Here is a 21144-nt window from a genome sequence, read left to right on the forward strand (position 1 = left end):
AATTTTACAATTTAAAGTCATTTTTAAATAACCTCCTTATTGTGAATTACCTTGTGGCTCTTATTTGGAGAATGACGTAAATACAAGAATACTTTGGGGAAATTAATAAGGAAATTGCACTGGATTAAACAGCTGTGTTTGGGGAAACACAATGAATTTTATTTTAAGCATTTTGAGTTTATACTGATGATGGCAGGTCCAGGTAGTTCCTATGCTTAAAAAAATCTTAGAAGTCAACCCTTTTCAATTATTTAAAACACTTAGCTTATGATTTACGTGAAAATTGTGTTCTAACTTCTAACTTACGTTGTTTTCAGCATCTCCCTGTGATCCTACTTTACTACTGGGCTGTGCTCCCTGCAATGTGATCTGCTCCGTTGTTTTCCACTGTCGCTTTGAGTACAGTGATGAGAAATTGCTAACCTTGTTAAATTATCTTGATGAAAACATGAAAATTGCAAGCACTGCCTGGATAACGGTAACGTCAAGTTTCTCTTTAAGTCAAAATTAATTTTCTAGGTAATCTATTGTTCATGCCTACCTCGTCCATTTGCCCTGTTTCCAAATGGCTAAAGTAATGTTTATCAAACTAGCACTTGTAATCAATTAGTGAGTTATCAAATCAATTTAATGTCTTAAAATGAAATTTAAAGCATGCCATATAGTGATAGAAAGAAAACTATAATATCATCAATCATCCATTATAGCAAGGTATTTTTCTGATAAACTTTTTGATTTTTATATCTAGAGATGAAGAGGGTGGTGATGTAAAATGTATTTCTTACTACAGTACACTGTCAGAGAAAGGTAGTAACCTAATTGTGCAATCACTAACAACTAAAATCCTGTATGGATCACAAGGTTATGATGTGTTCCACCTGGGAAGGATCCTAGAGAACAAATAGCCTATTTCTCATTCCTTTCAAACACGAAACTCTCACCCAGAGATGTTAAGCATATTTTGCAAAGTAGTGTAGCAAAGACATGAAATGAGCTAGACCTAGAAGTTAGATTTCTCAGTTCTCTAGATTGATAGAAGCTACCAGACTGACTAAATTGCTTCAGTGTCTACCAAGGGTTTTAAGTCATGAAGGTGCTGTCTAAAGCAGAGTCAGTAAACTCTAGGATTGGGAATGGCCAGGTGAATATGGGCAATGTGCACATTCCTGAGGATGTAAAATGCCTAAATAAAAGTAGGCTAAGTATTTTGGTATTTCCTTAATCTTTCTGATGTAGTTTCTTCATTATAATGAAAGGATATGAGCCCTCCAAGCTTTTCAGGTGACTCTTTGTAGAAATATGTGTAAGGTAAATGGGATGAACACTGGGTTCTAGCTCTATCATAGTTTAGGGTTTTAGACAGGTTGACTAAGCTTTCTGAGCGTCAGTCTCCTCATTTGGAAAGACGTGGCATGCTGCTGAATTCCTTCAGAGAATTACGGTTATGAAATGCATTTAAATGTTTTTGAAATTGCTTTGTAACTTGTGCATACTGCAAGTATGGCCGTTTTATTAGTTCCTTTTCCTTCAAACTCCAAGTATGTTCTAGTGCAGGAAGCATATTTTATTATTCTTATCTACTCAGCGTATTGCAAACGGTCTGAGATGTAATATGGGCCTGTAAGAGTTTGCCGAGTGAATTAAAAAATAACTCTTTCCTCTTTCCGCTCTACAACGCTCTCCCCTTTTTAATACATTATCTCCCAGGAAGTCATAATGCATTATTTAACAACATTGCTGGCCAACAAAAGTTTATTTTGGAGAAAATAAAAGAACACCAAGAATCCCTGGACCTCAATAACCCTCGAGACTTTATTGACTACTTCCTGATTAAAATGGAAAAGGTATCATGTGACTCTGATTTGCAACTTCATCTTTGTATGAGATGTGACTCCTAGATTAGCTTTGCTCTTCCCAGTGAAATTGGGACTTTAAAACAAATACTCCTTCCTAAAGAGGTATTAATTCCTTGTGCAATCTATTGCTTGTGAAAACCGTATTGGATGTCTTGAGATATTTCTAAATTCTGTCTGAAAATAACTTAGAAGCCTTTATATTTACCATGTTAAAGCTTGTTCTTTATTTAGAGGTAGATTAAAATACACATACACACAAACATCCAAGGTTAATGATAGAGAACATATTATCATTTATAAAATAAGTTCCATGAATGGAAGATGTAACACAAGGGGGAACACAAGAATGGACAGGAAACTAGAAAGGCTTGCCCTTGGACACATACTAGGAAATCGTCCCAGATGAGGTAGGTTTTGAGGAAACTCTGGCTTAGATGAACAGAGATGACAAAATATGTCCAGGGAATGATAAGTGCAGTGATCAAGTGTGTCGAATTTTCAAAGAGATTATCTTGATTGTAATGGAGGAACTGTCATCGGTGTAGTGACTGATGAGGTTGGGACTAGTGTTGCAGTTTGAGGGTGACTGGGTCTGGAGGCTTGAACGTGAAATTTAAACATGATAAAGTAGACAATAGATGCTAGATTTGACAGTGAGTAGCAGTGATGACTTGATAAAAATTATGTTGAAAGAAATTGTAGAGAAACTGATTGGCTAGTGGGTGAAAAAGTGAGGAATCAGAAAGGACTTGTTGAAAGTTTGTAACTGATTATACTCTAACTGATAGAAGGAAGCCTAACAACTCATGTACTTTTGCTTTCAGCTACAGCAGTCTCTAATGTCTGGCTTTAATTTGCCATATAAGCAAATTGAGCAAATAATGATGTTATATTGAGGTATTTTATGTTACCTCTAAAGTTTTTTATTTCTCAATTAATTCTAACACATCATTGCTAGGAAAAACACAACAAACAGTCTGAATTTACCATGGACAACTTGATCACTACCATATGGGATTTGTTTAGCGCGGGAACAGAGACAACGAGCACCACCCTGAGATATGGACTCCTGCTCCTGCTGAAGCATCCAGAGGTCACAGGTACGATCACAGATGATGGGTAGGTTGAAATTCCAGGTGGAAACTGGCAGGCAAGACTGATAATTATTCCACTCTTTACCTGTCTAGACAATGTACAAGAAAATTTCCCGCAAGTAGTACATCTTCTTATTGGATGAATTAAATTCAAATTAGATTATAGTACAAAAAGAGAATGAGGTATTTAAACAGCAGTGGAGATTTGAAGGGCAGACGTCACTGTTCACACTGCCATGGTGAGGTCTCCTTGATATGGGTTGGGACAGATGTAGTAATCTCATTTGTCTTAGGATCTGGAAAGAACTAACCTTTCTCTAAAAAGATATCGCTTGATGTACTTTCCATGTGCAGATAAATATATTTCTGTTAAAAGATATTTCCACTCAAACGCATTTCTAATGCAAAGATGAACTCAAGAAAATTACAATATTTCTCTATCAAAGAGACTCACTCTCTAATTAAAATTATACACATTATATACATTTTTCCTCCTCTTTTTATTTTCCTTGAGTCCTCATATAAGAGGACGCTTCCTTCACTCCTATATCAGGTTTTGTGCTCTGGCACGTAAAGCCACTTTTAGGAAAATTAAACCTCATAAGCTTATCTCCCTGACATCAGCACCAGGTTTTTCTACTTTGCTGAAGTTCCTTCTGCCATTCCATTATAGATAGGAGATGCTTTCCAAATGGTACAATTTAGAAGCATAGCCTCCAAATTCTTTTGCTCACACACATTGTGGGATATGACAATGCTGTGTTTCTTTGATGTAACAGACTGTTTCAGCCAAATAATTTCACCCTTATGAGACCTATGTTGATTATGACTATAAATAGTATATGAAATTTTTCTCCAAACCTTTAAATCTTGTATACATTGCAAGAGCCCTTCTTGTGTAATATTTCCCCATGCTTCCCTTTTCATTTTCCATTTGGATTTATTCTTTCCCTATATCCATTCATATTTTCCTTTTCTTTCTTCTCATCTTCATCTTTTACTGTACTATTCTACTGAGATTTCTGATTTTATAAGCAGTTCCTAACCATTTTATATAACCACTGACTTCTAGATAGAACTCCAGCCTCTCACCTGAGAAGGTGAAGTTTAAAACTTCTCTGAAGTCCCTAAAATTTTCTTCTTTGTAGCTACTAAACCATAGAATTTTCACATGCTCCATTACAAAGACACATTTCTCAAGTAGTAGATAAATACTATTTGACCAAATTAGCAACTTGATATTAAAGAAAATGTGTTATAGACTCTAAAAACTCTAGTAACTCTATTTCCTTAAGAAATACATATAGTTTTCCAGGCATATTTCCTCATTTTTTTATTATCGATTTTTAAATCAAATTCATAATAGTTTACATCATTGTGAATTTCAGTTGTACATTATTTCTTGTCCGTCACCATATAAGAGCTCCCCTTCACCCCTTGTGCCCACCCCTCAGCCCCTACCTCTGGTAACCAGTGGACTGTTGTCTTTGTATGTGTGTTTGTTTATCCTCCACATATGAGTGAAATCATATGGTATTTGTCTCCCTCAGCCTGGCTTATTTTGCTTAACATAATACCCTCCAGATCCATCCATGTTGTTGCAAATGGGATGATTTCATCTTTTTTTGTGGCTGAGTAATATTCCATTGTTTATATATACCACATCTCCTTTATCCAATCGTTGGTCGATGGGCATTTGGATTGCTTGCATGTCTTGGCTGTTGTGAACAGAGCTGCAATGGACGTAGGGGCACATATTTTACTTCGGATTGTTGATTTCAAGTTGTTTGGATAGCTATCCAGTATTGGGATAGCTGGGTCATACAGCATTTCTATTTTTAGATTTTTGAGGGATCTCCATACTGTTTTCCATAGCAGCTGTACCACTTTGCATTTCCACCAGCAGTGTGTGAGGGTGCCCTTTTCTCCATACACTCTCCAACCTTTGTTATTTTTAGTCTTAGTGATTATAGCCATTTTAACCTGTATAAGGTGGTATCTTAGTCTAGTTTTGATTTGCATTTCCCTGATGATTAGTGATGTTGAACATCTTTTCATGTGCTTATTGGCCGTCTGTATATCTTCTTTGGGAAAATGTCTGCTCATAGCCTCTGCCCAGATTTTGATCGGGCTGTTTGTTTTATTGTTATTCAGTTTTGTGAGTTCTTTATATGTTGTGGAGATGAACACCTTGTCGGATGTACGATTTTCAAATGTTTTCTCCCAGTTGGTGGGTTATCTTTTTGGTCATTTTTAAGATGCACAACGTAATACCCAACTTGCAGAACTATTTTGAGGAATTATAAAGTATAATAACAAATAGTGCAGCATGCCTGTCATAGTCTTCATTCTAAATAAATGTCAACTTTTGTCTTGTTCCTATGTACTGAGTCTACTAAGCATCTTATTCAATTGATGTATTTCTGAAGCATTTACTGCACTGTGTAGTTCCTTCTTTCTTGGAACTTACATTTTTAAATCAAAAACCGGCATACATGAACTGATTGAACTACAGGGTCTATAGTGAACCTTGAAGATCATAGATCCCTGAGTCTATCAGACTAACGTATACAAAATAGAATTCAGAGTTGAGAAATGAATTTCATGGTACAATTGTGTTTTACACGTACATTTGTTTAAGTCTCTAATGAGATTCCAGTTTGCTCAGGAAACTTAAATTTTGTTTCTATTTTTTTCTTGTGGTGGCAGCCATACATAACTATCCCTTCTCCCTACCTCCCACCTAAATGTAACCCTGCTTAAGAAGATCAGATAAAAATCTTTTCTATTTCACATGAATTCTGATTCCTACCTTGCCAGGTAAAGTCCAGGAAGAGATTGACCGTGTGATTGGCTGACACCGGAGCCCATGCATGCAGGACAGGAGCCGCATGCCCTACACGGATGCTGTGGTGCATGAGATCCAGAGATACATCGACCTCGTCCCCAACAATGTGCCCCATGCAACAACTTGGGACGTTAAGTTCAGAGAATACCTAATTCCCAAGGTAAGAGATATTTCATTTAAACTCTACCTTAGGGGTCTTAGAATAACAACAATCACGGTTGTACAATTACAGATTGCCTAACCTTCTACAGATCTTGCACAATCATAACTCAGGCATTTCACCCTTTGACCACATGCTCCTTCCCTTCCAGTTTGTTGATAAAAGTTTGTAAATATGATAGTGCTTAGACCACCGCAATATTGGACATTGATAGCTCCACACTCTGCCTGTCCGTTAAACCAATCTGCTCTTCACTTCCCTGCTTTCCAGTGTTGTTTTCTCTTTTTTTTTTTTTAAGGAAGGATAGCCCTAAGCTAACACCTGTTGCCAATCTTCCTCTTCTTGCTTGAGGAAGAGTGGCGCTGAGCTAATATCAGTGCCAACCTTCCTCTATTTCATATATGGCACTCTGCTACAGCATGGCTTGATGAACGGTGTAAGTCTGTGCCAGGGATCTGAACCTACAAACCTGGGCCACTGAAGCAGAGTGTACTGAACTTCACCACTACAATACTGGGCCAGCTCCCTTGCCATCCTCCTCTACTCATTTTTTAATTGGATGTTTTTACTTCTATTGAGTTGTATGAGTTCTTTATAGATTTTGGATATTACCTGCTTATCAGATAAATGATTTGCAAATATTTTCTCCCATTCAGTAGGTTGCCTTTTCGTTCAGTTGATAGTTTCCTTTGGTGTCCAGGAGTTCTTCTGTTTGACGTATTTGCACTTACTTTTCTTTTTTCTTTTGTTGCCTCCTATTTTGGTGTCAAATCCAAAAAATATCATGGCCAAAACTGAGCTTATCCCCTATCTTATAGCTCTTACCTTCAAGTCTTTACTGCATTTTGAATTGATTTTTGAGCTTGGGATAAGGTAGTGGTCCAGTTTTGTTCTTTTCTGTGTGGCTGTCCAGTTTTCCCATCACCATTTATTGAAGAGATTGTCCTTTCCCTGTTTCAAATCCTTGGCTCCCTTGTTTTAAACTAATTTACCATTCATGCTTGAGTTTATTTCTGGGCTGTCTGTTCTATTCCATTGGTCTATGTGTCTGTTTTTATGGCAGTACCACACTATTTTAATGACTGTAACTTTGTAATATAGTTTGAAATCAGGAAGCATGATGTTTCCAGCTTTGCTCTTCTTTCTTAAGATCACTTTGAATTTTCAGATTATTTTTTGGTCCCACACAAATTTTAGGATTGTTTGTTCTATTTCTCTGAAAAATGTCATTGGAATCCTGATAGGGATTGCATTGAATCTGTAGTTGACTTTGACTGTTATGGCTATTTTAATAATATTATTTCTTCCTGTCCTTAGCTCAGACTATCTTTCTCTTTGTTGTGCCTTCCTCAATTTCTTCATCAGTGTCTCATAGTTTTCAATGTGCAGGTCTTTCACCTCTTTAGTTAAATTTATTCCTAGGTAAAGCATTCTTTTTGATGCTATTTTCTTAATTTCTATTTCTGATAGTTCCTTGTTAGTGTGTAGAAAAATGACAGATTTTTGCACACTTATTTTTGTATCATGGCACTTGGCTGAATTCATTTATTAGTTCTGACAGTATTGGTGGAGTCTTTAGAGTTTTCCATCTCTAATATGCTATCTGCAAGTAGTGACTGTTTCGTTTCTTCTTTATTGATGTGAATGCCCTTTACTTCTTTTTCTTGCCAAATTTCTCTGGCTAAGACTTCTAGTTCTATGGTGAATAATAGCGGCAAGAATGAGCATAGTTTTCTTGTTTCTGATCTTAAAGGAAAAGCTTTCAGCATTTCATTGTTGAGTATGCCATAAGCTATGGACTTTTCATATATGGCCTTTATTATGCTGAGGTACGTTTCCTCTCTACCAACGTTTTTCAGAATTTTTATCACGAATAAATGATGATTTTTGTCAAACTTTTTTTATATTTTATCATCTATTGAAGTGATCACATGATTTTATCCTTCATTTTGTTAATGTGGTGTATCACATTGATTGATTTGCAGCTATTGAACCATCCCTGAATCCCTGGGATAAATCCCACTTGATCATGATGTATGATTCTTCTAATGTATTGTTGCATTCAATTTGCTCACGTTTTCTTGAGGATTTTTGCATGTATGCTCACCAGTGGTATTGGACTGTAACTTTCCTTTCTTGTGCTGTCCTTGTCTGGTTTTGGTATCAGGGTAATGTTGGCCTCGTAGAATGAGTTAGGAAGCCTGCATCTTCTTCAATATTTCAGAATAGCTTGAGAAGGATAGGTATTAAATCTCTTTTGAATGTTTGTTAGAATTCACCAGAGAAGCCATCTTGTCCTAGACTTTGTTTTTTGGGAGACTTTTGGTTGCTGATTCAATTTCCTTCTTAGTAATCAGTTTGTTCAGACTTTCCATTTCTTCATGATTCAGTCTTGGTAAGTTGTATGTTTCTAGGCATTTATTCACTTCTTTAAGGCGTTCAAACTTTTGTTGTATAGTTGTTCATAGTAGTCTCTCAGGATCCTTAGTATTTCTGTTGTCTCAGTTGTAATGTCTCCTCTTTTATTTTTGATTTTTCTATTAGGGTCTTCTCTTTTTTTGCTAGTGACTGTATTTAAAGGTTTGCCAATTTTGTTTACCTTTCTTAAAAAATCCATTCTTGGTTTCATAAATATTTTAAAATGTCCTTTAGTCTCAATTTCATTTATTTCTACTCTGATCTTTGTTATTTCACTCATTCTACTAACTTTGGAGCCAGTCCTAGTGATTTAGCAGTTAAGATTCAGCACTCTCACCATCATGGCCTGGGTTTGTTTCCTGGTCAGGGAACTATACCACCTGTGTGTCAGTTGTCATGTTGTGGCTGTGATCCTGAAAGCTATGCCACAAGTATTTCAAATAACAGCATGGTCACCAATAATGGACAGCTTTCATGGAGCTTCCAGACTAACACATACCAGGAAGAAGGACCTGGACACCAACTTCCAAAAATATCGGCCATGGACACTCTTTGAATACCAGTTGAGTAGTGTCAGATACAGTGCCAGAAGGTGAGAGGATGGCACAAAAAGACTTGGCAGGGTTCTTCTCTGGTGTACACAGGGTTGCTAGGAGATAGAATTGACTTGATGCACTAACAACAAACTAAGTTTGGGCTTCACTTGTTCTTTTTCTAGGTTCTTGAGGTGTAACATTATGTTGTTAATTTGAGAATTTTCTTGTTTCTTGATGTGGGCATTCATAACTATGAGCTTCCTTCTTAGACTGCTTTCCCTGCATCCCACAAGCTTTGGTATGAGGTGTTTCCATTTTCAACTTTCTTGAAGTATTTTTCACTTTGTCTTTTGATTTCTTCTTTGACCCATTGGTTTTTCAGTGGCATGTTAGTTGGAGAATCAAAAAATTTTTGTTTTTTTTCTTGTAATTGATTTATAGATTCATACCATTGTGGTCAGAAAAGATGCTTGAAATGACTTCAATCTTCTTAAATTTATTAATACTTGTCTTTTTCCCTAACATATGACCTATCCAGGTGATTGTTCCCCGCATGCTTGAGAAGAATGTGTACTCTGTTGCTTTTGAATTGAATGCTCTGTATCTCTGTTAAGTGCTTTCCACTTTTTAAATTGGAATGTTTAGTTCATTAAAATGGAATGTAATTATTGATACGGTGGTTTTATGTCAACAATTCTATCATTTTTTTCCTGTTCATCTTCTCAGTTTATATTCCATTACTACTCCTTTCCTTTTCTTCTGGAATAGTTGCATTTTTAAAGGACTGCTCTCTTTTAATTCCTCTGTTTTATATTCCTGTTTGTCCTTTCCTGCTTTCTTCTGAATTCCTGTATTTAGAATTGTAAATTTCCATTGACACCTAACTATTCTTTTTACTGATTTCTCCAGAGATTACAATACGCAGCCTTCATTTTACATAGCCTTCATGAAATCAATACTAAAAAATATTTTGAAAATACAAGAAACTTCACAGTGCATACAAATATTGAATCGTTATGTTGTACACATGAAATTAACATGATTTTATGTCAAATATATCTCAATTAAAAATACAAGAACATTGCAATCACAGATAACTATTTAACCCTCTCACTTTCTTTTATGCTATAATTATCACATAGGTAACATCTATGTATATTATAAACCTACCATCAATAGTATAGTTTTTGCTTTAAACGAGTGTTGGTAAACTTTTCCATAAAGAGTTCAGATAATAAATATTTAGAGTTTGTGGGCCATATGCTCTCTGTTGTGACTACTCACCTCAGCCACTGTAGTATGAAAGAAACCACTGAAAATATATAAACAAACTGGCATGGATGTTTTCCGATAAATCTTTATTTACATAAACAGGTGGAAGTCTGGATATAGAATAATGGATTGACAGAGTTAAAATTCTTTTCATCTCTTTAAATATTTAATTTTAGTGTTTTCTGGTTTCCACTGTTTCTGAAGAGGTGTCAGCAGCCATTTGAGTAATTATTCCTCTGTAGGTAATGTGCCATTTTTATCTGACTGCTTTAAAATTGTCTCTGTATCTTTGACTGACTTTTAACTACAATATGTTTATGTGGTTTTGTTTTTATTTATTCTGCTTGTCTTCATCTAAACTTGAAGAACTTTTTTCCATTATTACCTCAAATATTTTCTGCCCACTCCTTTGTTTTTGGCACTCCATTCACCTTATGATATTTTTGCACAGGTCTCTGAGACTTTGTGTATTCTTTTCAATTTTTTCTATTCTTTAGAGCAGGAAATTTCTATTGATCTGTCTTCAAATTCACGAATTCTTTCTTTTGTCATATTGAAACTGCTGTAAAGCATATCTACTAATTAATATAATGAATTGTAAATTTCAGTTTGAGAATTTACATTTTGTTCTTTTTGTAACATATTTTGATGATAGCAATTAGTATTTTAATGGATTGTGAGACAATTTTTCTTTATTTCCTTGATTATAGTTATAATAGAGCATTCAAAATTTTTTTACTGTCCATTCTATTCTCAATGTTATTTTACTGTTAGTGTTATTCTCCATTTTCTCTTGAGTATGGGTCACAATTTCCTGGTGTGTCTGTGTGTTTAATAATTTTGGATTTTATCCTAGATATTTTGAATGATTTGTTGTAGCAACTCTTGATTCAGTTATATTCCTTTCACGAACATTGAGTTTTGGTCAAACAGACACACAGGGGACCTGCCCCACATCCAAAGCTGAGAAGATTCTGTGCTGCTGTGCTTGTGGCTGGCCCTTCCCATAGTTGCTCCTAAGAGAGCTGAAAACAACTTCATGCTAAAGAGAGCTACTCTGGGGGCCTGCAGCAATTGTGAGTCCTTGAGCCTAGCAACCAGCCATGCTGGGTGCTTGACTCACTTAAAAGCAAAACAGCAGTAGTTGTGTGATATTTGACATTGCAGGCAGCCATGCTGGGGCAGGCCTCATCCAATAAGGTGACCATAGCAGCTACACATATCTGAGCCTTAAAACCAGTTGGCCTGGGGCCAGCCTAGCCTATGCATGCACCTGAAGCAAAAAAGAAGAAGAAAAAAACGCCCGCCACAACAGAAGGGCTCATGTAACAAACACTGGGGAAACTCCTGGAATATTTGAACAGGTGACATGAGGGAAGCATATTGATGGGCCCCATAAGGCTAGTCTTACATAAAGCAAAATTTCCAAGATCAGGAGACATAGCCAATATACATAATACATAAATATTAGCAGAGAGAATTAGGCCAAGTGTGGACACAAAGGAATATATTCCAAATAAGGGAACAAGACAAATCCTCAGAAAAAGAACTAAACAAAACAGAGATAAACAATGTATTTGTTAAAGAGTATGAAGTATCTCATAAGGGTGCTCAGTGCTTGTGGGAGAAGAATAGATGAACACAGTCAGAACTTCAAGAAAGAATTGGAGAATATAAGAAAGAACGAATCAGAACTGAAGAATACAATAATGGAAAAGAAAAATTCGCTTGAGGTAAGCAACAGAAGACTAAACATCACAAATGAATGGATGAGTTATCTAGATGAAAGATTAGAAGACATCACCCAAGTTGAACAGAAATCAGAAAATAATTAAAAGGAAAGAAGACAAAGTAAGGGACCTCTGGGACAACAGTGGCATAGTAACATCTGTATTATAGATGTCTCAGAAGGAGAAGAGAGAGACAAGGGGAAGAAAACCTATTTGAAGAAATAATAACTGAAAATATCCTTAACCTAAGGAAAGAAACAGGTGTCCAGTTACAGGAAGCACAGAGAGCACCACACAAGATGAACTCAAAGAGGCACCCACAAGACACATTATAATGAAAATGTCAAGAATTAAAGATAAAGAGAGAATCTTAAAATCTGCAAGAGAAAGGCAACAAGTTACATACAAAGGAAAATCCATAAGGCTATCAGCTGACTTCTCAGAAGAAACCTCACAGGGTATAGGGGAGTGGCGTGATATATTCAAAGAGCTGAAAGGCAACAAAACAAGCCAAGAATGCTCTACCCGGCAAGATTATCATTCAGAATGGAAGGAGAAATAAAGAGTTTTCCAGATACGCAAAAACTAAAGGAATTTATCACCAGTAAACTGTCTTTATAAGAAATGTTAAAGTGACTTATTTAAGTGGGAAAGGAAAGACAACAAATAGTATTAAGGAAATTGTCAAAGAAAAAATTATCATTGGTAAAGGCAAATACACATTAAAGGTAGTGGATCAACCACATATGAAGGCAGTATGAAGGTCAAAAGACAAAAGTACTAAAAATATCTATCTCTATGATAAGAGGTTAAGGAATACACACGCACATATACACACACACACAGAAGAGGTTAAATATGCCATGAAAAACATAAAATGTGGGGAGGAGAGTAAAATTGTAGGTCTTTTAGTGAGAGGTCAAACTTAAGAGACAATCAACTTAATATAGACTTTTATTTACGTAGGTTCTGACATGTGAACCAAATGGTAATCACAAACCAGAAACCTATAATAAATACACAAAAAACAAAGAGAAAGGAACCCAAGTTCAATATAAAAGAAAGCCATTAAATCACAAGAGGAGGCAGCAAGAGAAGAAGAAAGGAAAAAAGAACTACTAAAACACCCAGAATAAAAGTAAGCCTATGTTAATAAGTACATTATTATCAATAGCTACTTTAAATGTCAATGGACTAAATGCTCCAATCAAAAGAGATAGTGTGGCTGAATGGATAAAAAAACAAGACCCATATATTTGCTGTTTACAAGAGACACACTTTAGATGTAAAGACACTCACAAACTGAAAGTGAAGGGATACAAAAGATACTTCATGCAAATAGCAATGAAAAAAAGCTAGTAGCAATATTTTTTAAAGAAAAAATAGACTTTAAAACAAAAACTGTAACAAAAGACAAAGAAGGGTACTAGATAATGATAAAGGGAACATCCAACAAGAGGACATAACACTTGTAAATATTTATGGACCCAACATAGGAGCACCTAAACATATAAAGCAATTATTCACAGATATAAAAGAAGAAATTGATAGTAACACAATAATAGTAGGGGACATTAAGCCTCCACTTACATAAATGGATAGATGGCCCAAACGGAAGCTCAATAAGGAAACATTGGCCTTAAATGAAACATTAGATCAGACTGTCTTAGTAGATATATGCAGTACATTCCATCCCCAAACTGCAGAATACACATTCTTTTTGCATGCACGTGGAATGCTTTTCAGGATAGATCACACATGAGGCCACAAAACAAGTCTCAATAAATTTAAGAAGATTGAAATAATACCAAGTTTCATTTCTGAGCTGAACAGTAGGAAACTAGAAGTCAGCTACAAGAAGAAAGCTTGAAAAGCCATAAATATGTGGAGGTGAAACAAAATGCTAATGAAGAACTATTAGGTCAATGAAGAAATCAAAGGAGAAATACAAAAATACCTCAAAACAAATGAAAATGAGAATATGTTATGCCAAAATTTATGGGATAGGGCAAAAGAAATACTAAGAAGTTTATAGCAATACAAGCCTGCCTTAAGAAACAAGAAAAACTTCAAATAAACAATCAAACAGTGCACCTATTGGCTGCTGAACTTTTGAAGTGATGCCTTGTGAGGATTCTGGATTTAAAGAATGTTGACTTTTATTTTCACAGGCAGGTAAATGACCCACAGATGTTTTCCAGTCTGTTAGACTTCCTGTAATTGTTTGTTATGATGGAGTAATTTCAAATTTGAATTTAGTCTTTGGGCATTGCCCTTATTCCAGAGTGGGTTCTTCAATCCAACATCTTAGAATTTTTGGAGTCACCACAGAAATTCTGAGGTGTCAAGAACATTCTCTCCACACTAGCTGGGTTGGAACTCCATCATCTCTATCACTGCACAACATCTAGTATCCATATTCAGTTCTCAACTCTCCAGCAGTCATACTCTGACAGGCTTCATGGGTTTCCTCCTGCATATGTGCCGCCCAACACAAAGCCACAGACTTGCAGAGAATAGTTTCAATTTTGACATCCTCCCTGTTTTTAGATTTCTCCTGTCATGAATTCTAGGTCCCACATTTTGATTTCTGTCTCTTTAGCTTAAAAAAGCACCACTTTACTTGGCCCTTACCTCCCTGCACTCTATGAGGAAAGTGTTCTCACATAGAAACTTAGAACGATTGTATTACCTGCCTAATTTTCTTCAGTAAAGCATCACAGTACTGGATTGCCTCTTGTTCAATGCTGGAAAACTCTTATTTCATATGTTTTTTTTTCTGAATTTTCATCCATTTTAGTTGTGAGAGCAACTCCAAAGCAGTTACCGTATTATAGCCTGAAGTCGATGGTCCCATCAACTAGGAGAAGTGTTTTGTCCCAAATTAAGTTTATGAGGAAGCCTGTTCTAGGACTGACCGTACTATCATACCTATATTTCATATTCAGGGCATTTCTCTTAGTCCACCGAGGACAGAAAATGAATCACAAGAGTAGCTGTGTTATAGGGAAGAGGTTTAGGACAGACTGAAACTTCAGTTTCTGTTTCATTTGTCCACATGGAAATGACAGTCTGTGCATTCTATCCATGACCTTTCTGGAATGAGAACTGCATCATATATTTGGAAAGGCCATACAGTATACTAGAATGCGTTCAGACAGACGTGGATTTTAATTTTGTCTCTGCTATGTAAGAAATGTATGACTTTATTAAAAGATCCCAAGATATCGTAAGTGAAATCATTATCCCCATAACTAACAAAATTTCTCTTTATTGAGCATTTTAGAGTGTAGTAATATTTGTGTAAGGTGTATTTAATATATTACCTCATTTTATGTTTTCAATAAATTGATCCAGTAAAATGTTGTTTACATTTTACTAGTGATGAAAATGAGGCATGGGAATTTTAAACAACTTACTTATGGTCATTGAGAGAAAGATTCGATTGATTCTGAAAATTAACTCAAAATCATTATGTTATACTGTATGTTTGGGTTTTGGAAAACTCTACTAGAAACCAGAAATGCTCTCTCATTTCCACAAGAATATGCAACAATTCAGTTGAAAGAACATCGCAGAAGGAGGGGGATCCTTACTTACCAAGGGTCTCATCTTGATAAGAAAGTGAAGGGTTTTCAAGAATATGGCCAGTGAAGCAGAATTTTGAAGAAGACTGAATACTTGATTCTAAATAAATGAACTAGATTTTCAGTGACATCAGCCCTTTTAGACAATACTGCAATTTATTGGTCAAGAACAATGCACTCCAGAGAGCTCTGTGGTTTCTGAAATGGAAGTGCTGGTGTCCAGCTACAAACCGAAGAGGATGGAGTCCCGAAACAGTACCTGGACTGAAATTATATGATATAAGACCTATTAGGCTTGATCATTAATTTGTTGTGTGACATGAAACAAATAAATTCTCCTTTCTGTGCCTCAATCTCCTCTTCCATAAAGCAACAGGATTAGATGAGGGGCTTTTTTGTTTTCAAGCTGCATGACCTTCTTTATAATCCAGTTTATCTGTTTCTCTTTGTATCAGGGCACAGCAATATTACTGTCTCTGACTTCTGTCCTGCACGATGACAAAGAGTTTCCCAACCCAGAGCAGTTTGACCCTGGTCACTTCCTTGATGCAAGTGGTAACTTTAAGAAGAGTGACTACTTCATGGCTTTTTCAGCAGGCAAGCAAACTTCATTTTTATCTGTCAACAGGGGTCAAGTGAGATGAGGAAGAGCATTGCATGAAGGCTACTCTGGGCTGGATGAATTGTCATGTGTATGAGGCCAGAGACACTGCTCGCAAAGCCCAGGTTATTTCTCATTGGATTGGAGGCTTCATTCACTATATTTGCCTCATAACCCACCACTGAGAGTTTTAAGAGTTTCTCCTAGAAGTCCAATTCTGCTAAGACTTTTTTCACCGGCCCTAAGAAGTCAGTTCACTCAGTAAACTTCACTGAGACCCTTATATGTAACAGCTGCATGTTCAGATCCTGGGACACAAATGCGAATCAGCAACAGATCCTCTCTCTAGGAGAGGGGAGAGCAAATTGACAGGCAATGAGACTCCTGAGTGACAAATGCTCTTTGAGGTGCAGCTGTGGGAGCCCAGAGAGAGGAGCTCCTGACTCCTGCCTCTTGCAGGGCAGGGGCAGAAGGTAGAGTAGTTGGAGGGTAAGGCAAATTTTCTTGCAGGAAGTAGCATTTGAATATCTTCCTTCAATTTGTCAGTGGCCTGGAAGGAAACGGGTACACCCTTGAAAAAGTTTAATTAAAGAGATTTTAATGAACAGACTGTTTTCAGAGATGTGGGCAGGATTAAGGGAAGTAACAAAGTATGGTGAAGTACTCAGGAATCACCATCAGCAGGAAGATGTTGCCATGCTAGGTCAGAAGGATCCAGGGAAGGAGCTTTTTACTGGAATGACTGGAATACAAAGAGACCTTTAGCAAGGAGAGAGTGGATCTCTCAACAGCAGGTGCATCTATAAGTAGAGGATTTGAGCCAGTGCCTAAACTGTGTCCTGGCAGGGAGGGATTGAGAGAATACATACTCTGACCCTTTCGATATCTAATCCTCTGAATGTTTTCAGATCCTGAAAGGGAACTAACTTCTGGGTTTGTGCAGTTCATAGAATCGTCTTCCTGAACACAGAGTAGGCATTAGGCATGGAAGACAAACGAACACAGAATGGATCTGGAAGGAAGGAAAATGAAGAATATTCAGCGCAGTCCAAAGGAGAAGTGTGGGGAAGAGTATAGATTGACGGGCCTCTCTTACTCAAGTAACTGAGACTGGGACAAAAATAGGAGATTTGCTCTTTGTTGAAAATACCCATATGTAAGGAAATGGGTATCTGGAACTCTTGGTATTGTGGTCCCAGGATCATTTGCAGTGTCTAGAGATGATCTCAAAGCAAGATACTGCTGTACTACTCCCGGACTTTGTTCTTGTATTTTGGGCCCACATTGCAGAACGAGCCTGCTCAAGATTTCTATTCATTTCACAGGGCTCGCAGGCCTGCTTTTGTCCTGACATTGTGGCAATCATGACAAGATCTAAGGCCTTACCTTAAGAGTTTATACTCCAGTCTGTGATACAGATGAATAATCATAATTTCATGTGAAATGTATTGTATTAAAAGCACTAATGAGTGTTGTGGAGAACAGATAAGGGAGTGAATTGTATACCCTGAGCAGGTGAAGGAAGTTTGCATAGAATAAATGACATCTGAGCTCATTCTAGAAGCGTGTGGAGAAGATCATCAGGCAGAGTGGAGAGGAAGACTATTTCAGTTGAGGAATGACTGGAATCTCAGATAATATTTGAAATTACCAGTCTGTTTGGAGATTTGTGAAGACTTAGTAATGCTTTTGGCTAGTTTACTGTATTATTTTTATACTTGGCAATGATAAGCTCTGGAAATTTTTTAAAGTAGAGACATGACAAGATTCAGATTATCCTTTAGAATCCAGATAAAGAGAAATAAATCTATTGTTGGGTCTTGGGAGGTAGATGTATAGTGTGTGTCTCATGCCGATTGAGATAGGTAAGTGTCTATTTGTGTTTGTGTGTGTGTATAGAAAGATGTCACTGGCAAGCCTCAGCAAAACAACTTCAATGTGGGGGTATGGAAAAGACTTTTTTATAGAGCATGTGCACAGAAATACATGCTGAGGAAATGAAGGAAGCCAGGTTTGAGTGTAGATGGAAGAAGCCATCAGTTAATTAGTCCTTAATTAATTAATTGATTAATTCCATTTATTTAAGCCTCCCTGTGTGCTAACTCAGAAATAGAATTAAATGAACATTTACTTTATATGTCACTTTTTAGGAAAAAGAGTTTGCGTTGGAGAAGGCCTGGCCCGCATGGAGCTGTTTCTACTCCTGACCAATATTTTACAGCATTTTACCTTGAAACCTCTGGTTGACCCAAAGGACATTAACACTACCCCACCTGCCAGTGGGATAACCGCTGTACCACCCTTCTATGAGCTCTGTTTCATTCCAGTCTGAAGAAAGGGCAGGCTGCCGGATCACAGAGCCAGCCTCTCTAGCCTTATTTAAACAAGCCAGATGCCTTCTGTCCTGTTTGTTAGCCATTATCCACTCTCCCTTAACAGCAGAAATGACGTTCCTGAGCCCTGTCTCTTCTAATTTTCCCCATCCGTTAAGATTCAGTTCAAATTTCTCTGCATGAAGTAAAGCTCACTGTTTTGTCTCCAATAAACTTCTTGTTGTAATACAATTTTGAGATCTCAAGCTATATCTCATCTGCAGTGTACACAAAATGGAAGGCTCTGTATAAATATCACATTTTGTTTTATTAAAAATTAAAAATGGAAAATTATTCCATGAGGTAAAATATTTTAAAAACAATAAAATATGAAATTCACTCATTTCTTATTCCTACCTAGCTCTCCAGGGGAACGATTTCTTGACAGTTTGGCGTGTACAATTTCTATATTTTCCCTATGGTTTTAAAAATATAATTATGCATGTGCTTTGTATATTTGCATATGTATGTTTGTATAGGTGTATGTATGTATATGTATATACATGTGGGGAGAAAACAAGGGAAGATCATTCCGTCCAGAGGAAATAGCATGAATTTGTTGATCTGTCCAAGGGTATCTCTCCTCTTCTTCCCAACAGTTAAAGACACATGCACACAGCCATATTAAGGCAAAGAGCAGAATATAATATGTGTGAATGCTTATATTTGAACACACACATACTGAAATACATGTGTGTTTTTATGTCTATGTTTGTGCATATATACATATATACACACGTATATATGTAATATAAATATGTATATATACATATATATTTATATATATCTGTGATTTGATGGTGACATTTATATAGTAACATATGGATAGTTTTACAAGCAGTATAAATAACTATCTCATAAAACCCTTTTGAGTGCCTATAATAATTTTATAATATATAATAATTTTAAAATTATCCCATTATTCTAGGTTATTTAGATTATTTTGGACTTTTTGCAACTTTCAAACTTTTGTTATGTGCTACTATGTGCATTTATCTTTTAAGTACTATTAGTAGTACTAGTATTACTACTAATTATTATTACTAACTATTCCTACTAGTATTAGTAGGAATAGTACTATTCCTGTACTATTTCTTCATGATAGTTTCCTAGATGTGATGTGGCTGCACATATAGGTGCACATTTATTTTTCATAGATACACAGATCTCCTTCTGTCTGACATCTCACATGCATATGCACACATATATTTATATAAATATTTGTAAGTATGGGAAAGTGATGAAAGTTGTGAGGATTTGTGGGGACAAGGTAATATAGCATTTGCAAAATCCACATTGGGAAGAATGATTTTTGATGTGATTTTACCCTTAAGGTGATGGCTCATTTGAAATCAAGAGCTGAGAGGCTGAAAGGCTGATTATAAAATGTCACTTAGGAGCTTTAGAACCTGAAAAGAGTTTTTGGCACATCCCCAGGGATAGTAGGAAAAAAAATGGAGCCCAGAGGTAGCCCAGTAGGAAAGACCAAGTAAACATTTTGCCTTCAGTTGAAGCCTGAAGGTGAGAATGAAGGTCTGCAACCAAAGATTAAGAATCAGCCTGAAGCTGAAGAATCCTTATAAGACTAGAGTCCTGCTTTAAATAATTTCAATCACTGATTTCATTACATTGTTCCACCCCTAAATGTTTTCTGCTTGCTGAGAGCATATTTTTGGCTGGAGAAAGGTAAGGTCACCCAGAGTCTCAAATTGTCATTGCATTATCTGATATACAATGTGTAGTGCACAATAAAAAGGAAAACCTAGCTGACAAAACATGTAATCTTCTCAATAAATGTCCAAAATTTGATAAAGTTCAACATTTGTTTATGATAAACACTCTAGAAAATTGAGAAAAATATGAAATTTCCTAAATCTCAAAAAGGATATCTCCAAAATCCTAGACAATGTTTACATAATAGTGAAATATTCAATCCTGTCCCCATAAGTTTGAAAATAGTAAGGATGTCCACTCTCATTTCTTCTACTCAATATTAGACTGAAAGATGTCAGCAAAATGCTGTGAAGTAATGACTTCTGAAAATTCTCTCCAGTAAAAAACAATGAAAGCACAGATCAATTTTTTCAGAATTCTGAAAATTAGCCAAAGGCTTACAACAATCTGCAGAATGTTTATTGAAGTGAAATGAATAAATCTCAGTAAGAACAGTGACCTTTGTGGTCTTTTAACTTGCCTCATTCCCTTCCATTACGTCTCCTGCCTTGAGGTAACTTGAAAAGCTATAGCCCATAATCATGGTGAAAAGAAGCAGCCTAACAGCCGCTGGAGGTGGCAGAATGGGGTTAGAGCTATTTCAAAGCCCTCTAACGAGACAATTGTCATTATTTGACCTATCGTATGGTTCCTTGGAACACCCCACATGCAGGGTTGTCTTTATTTTATCTGACTATGAGCTTGCCCATTACAAACAGCCTTTTCCCCAGAGGACTTTGTTGAAAACAACTTGAGGCAATTTTTGAAGAGGGTGGGTGCCTGAAGCTGTGGATAGCAGTTGGGGAAATCAATAGATTAACCAAAAAACTTACAAGGAAAAGCTGGGAAATGAGATGTTGATAAGAGGCTTTGAAAAACTCTGACATATTACTGAGACGTTACAAGTCCATACATTCTCAGAAAGACCTGAGAAGACTCTAAGCTCTCATCTCTGGT

General features: G+C 36.4%; 1 pseudogene; it reads left to right on the plus strand.

The window, feature by feature from the left end:
* LOC139040384 (cytochrome P450 2C21-like) overlaps positions 1-20769 on the plus strand; it is a 34561-nt pseudogene extending 13792 nt beyond the window's left edge.
* The last annotated feature ends 375 nt before the right edge of the window (positions 20770-21144 follow it).

Source organism: Equus asinus, chromosome 2 (assembly GCF_041296235.1).
Source record: "Equus asinus isolate D_3611 breed Donkey chromosome 2, EquAss-T2T_v2, whole genome shotgun sequence".
In the NCBI taxonomy this organism is placed as follows: Eukaryota; Metazoa; Chordata; class Mammalia; order Perissodactyla; family Equidae; genus Equus; species Equus asinus.